Here is a 12,549-nt window from a genome sequence, read left to right as displayed (position 1 = left end):
GCAATAAGAGAGAAGTGCTTGGCCCAGTAACTGAAACTGGGGAGGTTACAGCTGGAGACTGATCCAATCGACGTGTATTACGCAGATCAGCTTTGTTGTATCGGTCGCAAACCTGATCCGTTGCCAGAATGGGCAATGAGGAGTTCGGCTTCGACACAAGCGTTTATGAGCATGTTCTCAGTGCGTCGGTGACCAGTTTTTCAGTCACCTACATGCTAGATCCAGTGCTAAGCTCTGGAGTTGGATATGATCATATGCAAATTCACCTTCCTTACCACGAAGGGGTGAGAAAGGCAGGACCACCACTGCTGTGCTTGAGATTGATGACTTGGTTTTGAGCAACACAGCATTCACTTTGTTCAGCCACCAAATCAAGCAAGTGAGTGATACTTGCTCAGTCATGCCTGACTCTTTGCAACCTCATGAAGCCTGCCAGGCTCCTCTGTCCATGGAATTCTCCAGACAAGAATACTGGAGTGGGTTGCCATTTCCTTCTCCAGGGAATCAAGCAAGGAACCAATGCAAATAAGACAACCAGACCTAGCGTACATGATGGATTGCACGGGTTCAGCTCCCCAGTTCTTTATTGCTTACGGAAGCACATTTGAAAGTTCAGTAGGCTTTTCTGTCTTCTTAGAGTGAGAGATCCACTTAGAGGCACCTAAGACTTTGGGGTCACTGACCTTTACACTTTTATTACAGTTTGTAAGATGGGAATAGTGAGGCAGCTATGTGGTCCTCAAGGATTGATACCAATACCATAGAAAGTGTGACTTTATTCAACTTAAGCCATGTACCCCAACATCTGGAATCTGGGTTCATAGTCTTTTGGGGGGCAAAACTGCATAGCTATGTAACTCTCACAGAGTAGTGATTATTAACTAAATTCGTTTGTGTTTGATTTCTCATTGAGCCGTTCGATCTACTGATTCCAGTACAGTAGGCCTGGCCAGAGTCTGGCGCAGTCCATTGGTTGAGGATGCGGCTGCCGGTCCTTGTTGCTAACTGCCTTCTCACAGCTCTCCATGGTGTACACGGACGCAGTTGCCTCTGCAAACTGGCGGCGGTACATACATTGGCGCATGTATGTAGAATCTAGAAAAAGCTGCTGATGAACTTATTTTCAGGGCAGGAATAGAGATGCAGAATAGAGAACAAACTTTGGGCACAGCAGAGGTGGAGGAGAGGACGGGATGACCCGACAGTTTAGCACTGAAACACACGTTACCTTAAGGGATACAGTCAGGGGTGGGCTGCTGGGTAACCCAGGGAGCCCGACACTGTGTTCAGGGACCGGGGAGCAGGGCGGGACGGGGTCGGGGAGGTGTGGGGCAGAGGATATATATACGCTTATGGCTGATTCGCGTTGCTGTGAGGCAGAGACCAACACAGCATTGTAAAGCAACTATCCTCCATTAAAAAGTAAGTGAATGAAAGGGGTAAAGAAGAGAGGACAGCGATTTTCATTCCTTATCCAACAGATCTGACTAGAGTGGAGTCATTATGCCTATCAAAATAAAAGCTACAAGTTTATGAACAAACCAGCATAAGTTCTAGTGCTACTTTAAAAGCTCTGAAATCTCTTTATTTCAAACTTTGAAATAAATTATAATGTAGATCACTGCAACCAGATAATATTATCTCTGAGCAAGGTTGAGACAGTATTATTTTGCTGTTGTTAAAAAACAAAAAACAAAAACCTGTCATTAGTTTTCAGACAAGTTAGCAAATTGCACCTACTTTTATTTCTGATTTTGCATTTGTAATTTCTTTTTAATAAAAATTCTATAAGCATCAGATGTCATGACACTTAAAACCCATCCATAAACATTTAACAACATTCTATTGTTTTGCTTATTTCCAAATATCTCAGTATATTTGTTTCTTATTTTAGTTTTTACTATTTTTCATTTAATTGTTGATATTCCACAAGGATAAAATTGTCATTATTATTGTCAGTCAGTCAGTTCAGTCACTCAGTCATGTTCGACTCTTTGTGACCCCATGAATTGCAGCATGCCAGGCCTCGCTGTCTATCACCAACTCCCAGAGTTCACTCAGACTCACGTCCATCGAGTCCATGATGCCATCCAGCAATCTCATCCTCTGTCTTCCCCTTCTCCTCCTGCCCCCAATCCCTCCCAGCATCAGAGTCTTTTCCAATGAGTCAACTCTTCGTGTGAGGTGGCCAAAGTACTGGAGCTTCAGCCTCAGCATCAGTCCTTCCAGTGAACACCCAGGACTGATCTCCTTTAGGATGGACTGGTTGGATCTCCTTGCAGTCCAAGGGACTCTCAAGAGTCTTCTCCAACACCACAGCTCAAAAGCATCAATTCTTTGGTGCTCAGCTTTCTTTACAGTCCAACTCTCACATCCATACATGACCCCTGGAGAAACCATAGCCTTGACTAGATGGACCTTTGTTGGCAAAGTAATATCTCTGCTTTTGACTATGCTATCTATGTTGGTCATAAGTTTTCTTCCAAGGAGTAAGCATCTTTTAATATCATGGCTGCAGTCACCATCTGCAGTGATTTTGGAGCCCCCCCAAAATAAAGTCTGATTAGTAGCTAATACTTAAAACTGAGTGCTAGTCCTCATTCTACACACATCACTTTAACGTAAGCCTTCAATGATCCTATGAAGATACTCTTAAAATCTATGTTTTACAAATGAGAAAACAAACACGAGAAGGCTATGGTCCAGAAGTTACACAGTAAGAGGCAGAGCTGGGTGTGAACGCAGGCTCTTTGGCTCACTTAAGCTCCGCTGTATGTATATATGGAAGCTTTCAAAGAAATAGGACAGATAGAAAGATAAAATGTTAGAAAGCACAAATAAGCATGTTTTGATAAAATGGAATCCAAACTAAAGGTGTTACTCAAAATCAATACCATAAAATATAGTATGTTAAGGGGAAGCATAGCACTAAATTTAGCTCCTTCTTCACAATCAAGGAAATGTGATCAGATTCATCACTCACAGGACTTGTGGGAAAACTTAAGTTCTCCTTAGACAAATTGAGGTAAATGTGTACATTTAGGGCCCTGAATCCTATTCTGCATAACACTGCAAATTGAGACCATATATTACCAAAAGGCACCTAAAGACACTTAGCTTTAAAACACTGCTGCTTACAAATGTATGTTCTATAATAATCTAGTTCTGAAATACTATATATGCCAAAGAGATTGCATGACATAAATGAGATAATTATCCATAACTCAGTTACTGCAAAGCTTAACCGGTAATTTAGTCAAACACAATACAAATTTTATCTCTCTCCAAATTCTTAAACTTTACTGAAAGGAGTATAAGTCTCTTGACACTAAAGGAAAATGCTGACAGTCTCATGAATTCTGCTGATATTTTTAAAATTTATTTTTTATTGAAGGATAATTGCTTTACAAAATTTTGCTGTTTTCTGTCAAACTTCAACATGAGTCAGCCATAGGTATACATATAACCACTCCTTTCTGAGCCTCCGTCCCATTCAACACCACCCCCATCCCACTGTTGGAGGTTGATACAGAGCCCCTGTTTGAGTTTCCTGAGCCACACAGCAAATTCCCATTGGCTATCTATTTTACATATGGCAATGTAAGTTTACCATTTTATATTATGGCAATAATACACAGAAGAATGGTACAAAAAAGATCTTCACGACCCAATAATCACGATGGTGTGATCACTCATCTAGAGCCAGACATCCTGGAATGGGAACTCAAGTGGGCCTTAGGAAGGATCACTACGAACAAAGCTAGTGGAGGTGATGGAATTCCAGTGGAGCTATTTCAAATCCTGAAAGATGATGCTGTGAAAGTGCTGCATTCAATATGCCAGCAAATTTGGAAGCTCAGCAGTGGCCACAGGACTGGAAAAGTTCAGTTTTCATTCCAATCCCAAAGAAAGGCAATGCCAAAGAATGCTCAAACTACCCGCACAATTGCACTCATCTCACACGCTAGTAAAGTAATACTCAAAATTCTCCAAGTCAGGCTTCAGCAATACGTGAACCGTGAACTTCCAAATGTTCAAGCTGGTTTTAGAAAAGTCAGAGGAACCAGAGATCAAATTGCCAACATGTGCTGGATCATGGAAAAATCAAGAGAGTTCCAGGAAGACATCTATTTCTGCTTTATTAACTATGCCAAAGCCTTTGACTGTGGATCACAATAAACTGTGGAAAATTCTGAAAGAGATGGGAATACCAGACCACCTGACCTGCCTCTTGAGAAATCTGTATGCAGGTCAGGAAGCAACAGTTAGAACTGGACATGGAACACACTGGTTCCAAATAGGAAAAGGAGTACATCAAGGCTGTATATTGTCACCCTGCTTATTTAACTTATATGCAGAGTACATCATGAGAAACCCTGGGCTGGAAGAAATACAAGTTGGAATCAAGATTGCTGGGAGAAATATCAATAACCTCCGATATGCAGGTGACACCACCTTTATGGCAGAAAGTGAAGAGGAACTAAAAAGCCTCTTGATGAAATTAAGAGAGCAGAGTGAAAAAGTTGGCTTAAAGCTCAACATTCAGAAAACGAAGATCATGGCATCTGGTCCCATCACTTCATGGGAAATAAATGGGGAAACAGTGGAAACAGTGTCAGACTTTATTTTTGGGGGCTCCAAAATCACTGCAGATGGTGATTGCAGCCATGAAATTAAAAGATGCTTACTCCTTGGAAGAAAAGTTATGACCAACTTAGATAGCATATTCAAAAGCAGAGACATTACTTTGCTGACTAAGGTCTGTCTAGTCAAGGCTATGGTTTTTCCTGTGGTCATGTATGGATGTGAGAGTTGGACTGTGAAGAAGGCTGAGTGCTGAAGAATTGATGCTTTTGAACTGTGGTGTTGGAGAAGACTCTTGAGAGTCCCTTGGACTGCAAGGAGGTCCAACCAGTCCATCCTAAAGGAGATCAGCCCTGGGATTTCTTTGGAAGGAATGATGCTAAAGCTGAAACTCCAGTACTTTGGCCACCTCATGCGAAGAGTTGACTCATCGGAAAAGACTCTGATGCTGGGAGAGATTGGGGGCAGGAGGAAAAGGGGATGGCCAAGGATGAGATGTTGGTTGGCATCATGGACTCGATGGGCATGAGTCTGAGTGAACTCTGGGAGTTGGTGATGGACAGGTAGGCCTGGTGTGCTGTGATTCATGGGGTCGCAAAGAGTTGGACACGACTGAGCCACTGAACTGAACTGAACTGAATGTAAGTTTCCCTGTTACTCTTTCCATACATTTCACCCTCTCCTCCCCTCTCCCCATTTACAGGGCAACAGTGAAGAAACAGACATAGAGAATAGACTTGTGCTGATTTTTTAATAATAGTCACTTTAATCACAAACAGTAGTTCTAGTCATTAATTGGAGTTTCCAGGTGTGGGTAATTTTGCAATTTTGAAGTTGATATATGTCAGGGAACATTTAATTTTAAGGAATCCTATATGTTGTTTTTCGTTTCTCAAGGGCCCTCTGTTCTTTATCAGTTCCTGGAAAACAGGAACGAGCAGAGCTGCACACAGTTCTCAGGACTGAGGTCACGCGGCAGAACACACACCTGGGTTCCTTTCAGTAACCTTTTACTTTTCTGTAAAACTACTTAGTCATGTTCCTATTTCCAATACCTGGATTGTCTTCTGGCCCTGTGACGACTGTTGTTCCCCTAGTAAATGTTGTTATGGCCCCATGACTATTGTTATTCCCTTAGCTACTGTTGTGATGTGTCTGGTTACGGTGTTTTTACTTTATTTTTTTGCATAAAGCTTCCTTGTATTACAATATATAAACACCCTGCCATGAATAAAGCACTGTTGTTCCACTAGAGACTTGGGTTCCCCGTGTCCTACTTTCCTTCGCCATCTTTTCATCGACTCCTTCCTCAGGTTCTGGTCTGTCAAGAAGAGCATAACAGGTGGCACCCGAACAGGGACCTGGAGTACGCCCTTGGCAAGCGGACAGAGTGACTGTGGACCTACTGAGGTCGGTAAGTGCAGGGTTATGGGACAAACGGCTGGAAAGCCCCACCACTTTTTTTACTTTGCTTCATCATTTATTTAAGGTTCAAGGAATTGAACATAATCCCTGGTTCCTTAATGAAAGCAATTTTGATTTAAAGATTCGGAGCCAGGTTAGAAAGAATGTTAAATGAGCCACAAGACAGGGAAAAAATATTCCAATAGATTTCTAGCCCTTATGGGCCCTCATTAAAGCCATGATTTTGCCATGTCAAGAAAATTCTAGCCTCCCTGATATTCGACAACAGGCAGCACATTTGTTACATGAACATAAATTAGATGATAAAATTTTACAAAAGGCCCAATTAAAACAACATAAAACATTTCAAAATTATCCCACCAGCCCTTCTCCAGCTGCCCCAAGTGCTCCTCCCCCTTGCAACAGACACCAAACCAGAAGTCATCTCAACCCAAGGACAAAGGACTCTGACAATGACTCTTCGGAGGCTGTTTTTGACACTAAAGCTAACGATGCTTTCCTTAATCACAACGATAAGCCTTTAACACACACTCATATTTATGAAAAAACACTATCTACTCATTCTCCTTCACGACAAAGGCTTTCTGAATTACTAGACTGGGACATGAAAAACGAATCCTTCTAGCATTCACTATGCCACACCTGCCCTTAGCCAAACAAAGCCTTGCCAGATATAAACTCCAGATAGTTGAGCCACCTGACCCTAATAAAGATGGTCCAGATTTAGAGCCCAACATATGGATATGGGTAAACCCCAACCTTGTGTTTCCCCCCTGAAAAGCTAAAGTAAATGAAACCTGAAGATAGCCACACAAAAATATTTCAAGGACCTAATGAAGCCTATGGTAATTTTTTAGCAAGATTGAAAGTTGCTATTTCCCATAATGTTATTGAAAAAGAGACCAAAATACAGCTTAAAAAACTGCTTTCTTATAAAAATGCAAACCAAAAATGTTAAAGAGCTATTGCTCCAATTCATGAGTTTGAGACTATTATTAATTACTTAAAGGCTTATCACAATTTAGGATCAGAAACTCAAAAAATATAAATATTAACTGAAACAATGGTTGCTACCTTTAAAAAGAGATATAAAAGATGTTTAACATGTGGAGATAAAACTCATTTTAAAAAGGATTCTCCTAAAAAACACACACAAAACAATTAAAACTATTAAAAAAAAAAAACCTCCAGAAATTTGCCCTCATTGCCCTAAGGGGAAACATTGGGCCTGAAAATTTCAAAATAAATGTGACGTTGTAAGGAAGCCTATTTTGGAAAACTCCAAGCTGTGGACTTCCCGGGTCCTATCAACAAAAAACCAGGGACAAACTCCATCTTATCCCTCAAACCCTCGACATCTGACAATGCTACCATCAATATACCAGCCCTGAATGATTTTCTCCTTTTTCCTCAAGAAGTCCCTTCTAAAATATCTACTGGACTTTTTGGACCCCTACCCCCACAAAATTTTGGTCCTTTATTTGGCCAATACTGTTCACCCTAGAGTAATTGATTCAGATTATAAGGGAGAAATTCAAATTATAATGTCTCTCAGATATTATGACAATTCAAAATGAGAGACAAAATTGCTCAATTATTTCTTTTATCTTACATTTCTATTAACTCCTCTAATGATGTACAGACAGATGGATTTGACAATTCAGATCAAAAACAATCCTTATGGGCATCAGTAGTATCTGAATATACCCAACCAAATGGAAATATCAAAATAAATGGCAAAAAATTTTCTGGTCTTCTTGATATTACTATTATTTCCAAATATTTATGAGCCAAATCTTGGCCTATACAGAAAATTTCTTGCCAAATTACAGGAGTTTCTCAAACCAAAATACAAGAGGTTTATCAAAATGTCCAAATTTATCCATCAGTTCAGTTCAGTCACTCAGTCGTGTCCAACTCTTTGCGACCCCATGAATCACAGCATGCCAGGCCTCCCTGTCCATCACCAACTCCCGGAGTTCACTCAGACTCACGTCCATCGAGTCAGTGATGCCATCCAGCCATCTCATCCTCTGTCGTCCCCTTCTCCTCCTGCCCTCAATCCCTCCCAGCATCAGAGTCTTTTCCAATGAGTCAACTCTTCGCATGAGGTGGCCAAAGTAGTGGAGTTTCAGCTTTAACATCATTCCTTCCAAAGAAATCCCAGGGCTGTTCTCCTTCAGAATGGACTGGTTGGATCTCCTTGCAGTCCAAGGGGCTCTCAAGAGTCTTTTCCAAAACCACAGTTCAAAAGCATCACTTCTTCAGAGCTCAGCTTTCTTCACAGTCCAACTCTCACATCCATACATGACTACTGGAAAAACCATAGCCTTGACTAGATGGACCTTAGTCGTCAAAGTAATGTCTCTGCTTTTAAATATGCTGTCTAGGTTGGTCATAACTTTTCTTCCAAGGAGTAAGCATCTTTTAATTTCATGGCTGCAGTCACCATCTGCAGTGATTTTGGAACCCCCCCCAAAAAAAGTCAGCCACTGTTTCCACTGTTTACCCATCTATTTCCCATGAAGTGATGGGACCGGATGCCATGATCTTTGTTTTCTGAATGTTGAGCTTCAAGCCAGCCAGCCTACAACATTATGACCCTACGTGATAGATGCACCTCTTAATTTAATAAAACGAGATTTACTTATGCAATGACAAACTCAAATATGCATTCCACATTTTTCCTAGGGGCCACTGCTCACTTAACAAATAATACAATTATTAAAATAACTTGAAAAGGTGACAAGCCTATTTAGACAAAACAATGGCCCCTTACAAAAGAGAAACTAAAAGCTACTAAGAAACTTATTGATACACATTTAAAGTCAAAACATATTAAAAAATTTTGTTCTCCTGGAAATTCTCCCATTTTTGTAATTAAAAAAAAAACTGACAAATTACATTTTTAAGAGACCTTCAAAAAGTTAATGCATCTATAAAACCTATGGGTACATTGCAACCAAAAATTCCATCACCTACCATTATTCCTCAAAACTGACATATTATTATTATAAATGTACAAGATTGCTTTTTACTATACCTTTACACCCTCTAGACCGAGAAAGGTTTGCCTTCCCTCTTCCTTTTCCTAATCATATTGGGCCCCATAAATTATATCAATAGACTGTATTGCCTCAAAAAATGATGAATTCTTCCACCATATGTCAATATTATGTAGTCAAAGCCTCTGAACCTGTGAAAAAACAATTTCATGACTTTCTTGTTATTCTTTATATAGATGATATATTGTTTTTGGCTCCATCTGCTTTAAAAAGTCAACAAATGTTTGACATAGCTCAGCAATGCTTGAAAGATTCTAAATTAATCATCGCCCCTAAAAAGATTCAAACCTCTAGACCAAACCTTACTTAGGATCTATTGTTAATAGACAACATATTACTCCCCAACTAACACAGATTCATGTTGATAAATTATCAACCTTGAATGACTTTCAAAAACTTTTAGACAATATAAACTGGATTAGACCCTCTTTAAAAGCACAGTTGCTCAGTCATGACTGACTCTTTGCGACCCCATGGACTGTAGCCTATCAGCCTCCTCCATCCATGTGATTTTCCAGGAAAGAGTACTGGAGTGGGTTGCCATTTCCTTCTCCATGGGATCTTCCCAACCCAGGGATTGAACCTGAGTTTCCCGCATTTCAAGCAGATGCTTTACCGTCTGAGCCACCAAATACTTTAAAAGGAGATCCAGATTTAAATAGCCCTCGTTCACTTTCACAAGACACACACACACACACACACACAAAAACTCTGTTTAATACAAAATAAATTATACAAAAACAATATCTTACTCATATTAGACTTGAATTACCTTTAGAGTTGTTTATACTCCTCTCTCTCCATTCTCCCATAAGACTTCTTGCCCAACAAGAACACCCAATAAAATGGATATGTACCTATTTTGAAGAGACAATGGATATATAACCATTTTGTCTGTCTTGATTTGATCACTCTAATAATCAACAACAAAAAAATATAACTAAGACTTTAACTGGCTTCTATCCTCACCAAATTATATTGGCTATTAATAAAGCTCAATTTAAAAATACATTACAAACTTCTACCGATTTCCAAATAGCTTTCTCAGACTACTTTTAAAAAATTTCATTTCATTATCCCTCTAATAAACTTTGAAATTTCTTCAAAAATATTACATTTATTATCTCTCACATTGTTGCATCACAACCTATACCTCAAGCTGATGTTTTCTATATAGATGAGACTAAAAACACCAAAGCCCCATTTTGGTCTCTCAAAAAATATAAAGTCTTTTATACTAAATTTCATTCTGCTCAACAAAATAAATTATATGCTCTTATTCAGGTTATTCACCTACATCCTTACCTTATCAATATAATTTCTGACTTCTCATATTCAGTTTTTGTATTAAAAAATATAAAAACTTCTACCATAAGTTCTAATCAATCTATTATTCAACAACTTTTTCTTGAATTACAATCTATTTTTAGGGACCACACTTCCCCCATTTCACACACTGAAACTACAAATAGAAAAATTTTTAAAGGAGGAATACACAGGAACAATTCTGTCTTCTCTATCCAGAGCAGACTCCACTAGATTCCAAACGCAAGATATTCTTTAATCCTGTAACTATTGTTAATACAGCTTTATTTGTTTTAAAATTTTAAAAACTTACCACAAGTTGGTATCTTGACATAAGCAGAAAAACATTTCTTAGAATTGAAAGACACTTCTCTTCCTCTGCCTGGTTGGTATCAAGACAGGCTAACTAAACAATGGAAATCTAGGAAATTAATCTTACAGGGACAAAATCAATTGGCTTCCTCTTTGAAAGATCTGCCCCAGGAGAGCATCCGGTGTTCAAAATAGAGGAAAAAAAAAAAAAACAAACGGCTGAATTCCTGGGAAGAAAAAAATTCCAGTACAAGCCATGGTGACTCTAAAAAATCTGCAAGAAACACCACCCTCAACGTCATCAACCTTATGATCTCCTTACCTAGGGATAAACAAAAACCCTTACCAATCAAGCTAAAAATCTGGCTTCTCAACAGGGAATGCCTCAGAATCCAGAAAATATTTTTGTTGCTATACTTGCTTTGCTTGCTTTTGCTTCCCCCACTCAAGCTGAATTAATTAATCATACTTATTGGACCTATATACATAACCCCCTTTTTTACTACAGGTATTTTAGACAATAGACTGGTGAAACCCATCCTTATTATGAAAATGTCTCAGAGCAACCGAGAGCTGGTGGTTGACTTTCTCTCTTACAAGCTTTCCCAGAAAGGATACAGCTGGAGTCAATTTAATGACGTGGAGGAGAACTGAGGCCTCAGAAGGGACAAAATCAGATATGGAAACCCCAATGCCATCAATGACAACCCATCTTGGCACCTGGTGTATAGCCCTGTGGTGAATGGAGCCGCTGGCCACACCAGAAGCCTGGACGCCCAGAAAGTGGTCCCGTGACAACAGCACAGCAAGCCCCGAGGGAGACAGGCAGTGAGTTTGAACTGAGGCACCAACAGACGGTCAGCGACCTGACGTCCCAGCTCCACACCACCCCAGGGACAGCATATCAGAGCTTTGAACAGGTAATGTATGAGCTCTTCTGGGACGGGGTGAACTGGGGTCACACTGTGGCCTTTTTCTCCTTCAGGGGGGCACTATGCATGGAAAGCATAGACAAGGAGATGCAGGTATTGGTGAGTCAGGTCATGACTTGGATGGCCAGCCAGCTAAATGACCACCTAGAGCCTTGGATCCAGGAGAATGGCGGCTGGGACACTTCTGTGGAATTCTATGAAAACAATACAGCAACCGAGAGCCGAAAGGGCCAGGAGCGCTTCAACTGCTGGTCCCTGATGGCCATGACTTTGGCTGGTATAGCTCTGCTGGGCTCGCTCTTCAACTCACAGTGACTGTTCCTTTCATTACAATCATTCATATTTTGCACAAGCTTGTGTTCCCTTTCCTTTTGTTACAGCTATAGAGACCTTGCAATTTAACAAGACTCTACGCTTTGTGACTTGTATAGATTACAAAATGTATACTTGTCTTAATTCCTCTGTTTCTTTGAAAAATGAATCCCTGGAAAGAGGGTTACATGGCAGGACTTGCCTCCCATCTACTCACTGAATTCCTCTGGTGATCTAAACAATTCATTGGATGGTTAATTTTTGGCATTTTGGAATTAATAGCTATTTGCATTACTGCCGCTATTGCAGACATTGCTTTACAAACCTAAATTCAAACACAAAACTTTATTCAAAATTGGACCAAAGATGCTCATATTATGTGGGCTGCTCAGGCTCAGATGACGAAATTCAAGAAGAAATACAGGAACTAAAAACGTCCAATGAGTCAGAGATCAATTAACAGTTTTACAAAAACAAGTAATACTAAAATGCGATTGGAATTCTACACAATTTTGTATCACTTTTGTTTGGTTCAACTATAGTGCTTACAACTGGGAACAAATTAAATTTCACTTGAAAGACGTACATGATGATGCTTCCCTAAATGTGCAATT

At 39.8% G+C, this 12,549-nt stretch overlaps 1 pseudogene; it reads left to right on the top strand.

Moving 5' to 3' along the window:
• Positions 1–5,917: 5,917 nt before the first annotated feature.
• Positions 5,918–11,938, top strand: LOC138085984 (bcl-2-like protein 1; annotated as a pseudogene).
• The last annotated feature ends 611 nt before the right edge of the window (positions 11,939–12,549 follow it).

The sequence above is a fragment of the Capricornis sumatraensis genome, chromosome 9, assembly GCF_032405125.1.
Source record: "Capricornis sumatraensis isolate serow.1 chromosome 9, serow.2, whole genome shotgun sequence".
NCBI classification, from domain to species: Eukaryota; Metazoa; Chordata; class Mammalia; order Artiodactyla; family Bovidae; genus Capricornis; species Capricornis sumatraensis.
The sequence above is the reverse complement of the archived record's forward strand: the minus strand, read 5'-3'. Positions and strand labels throughout refer to the sequence as shown.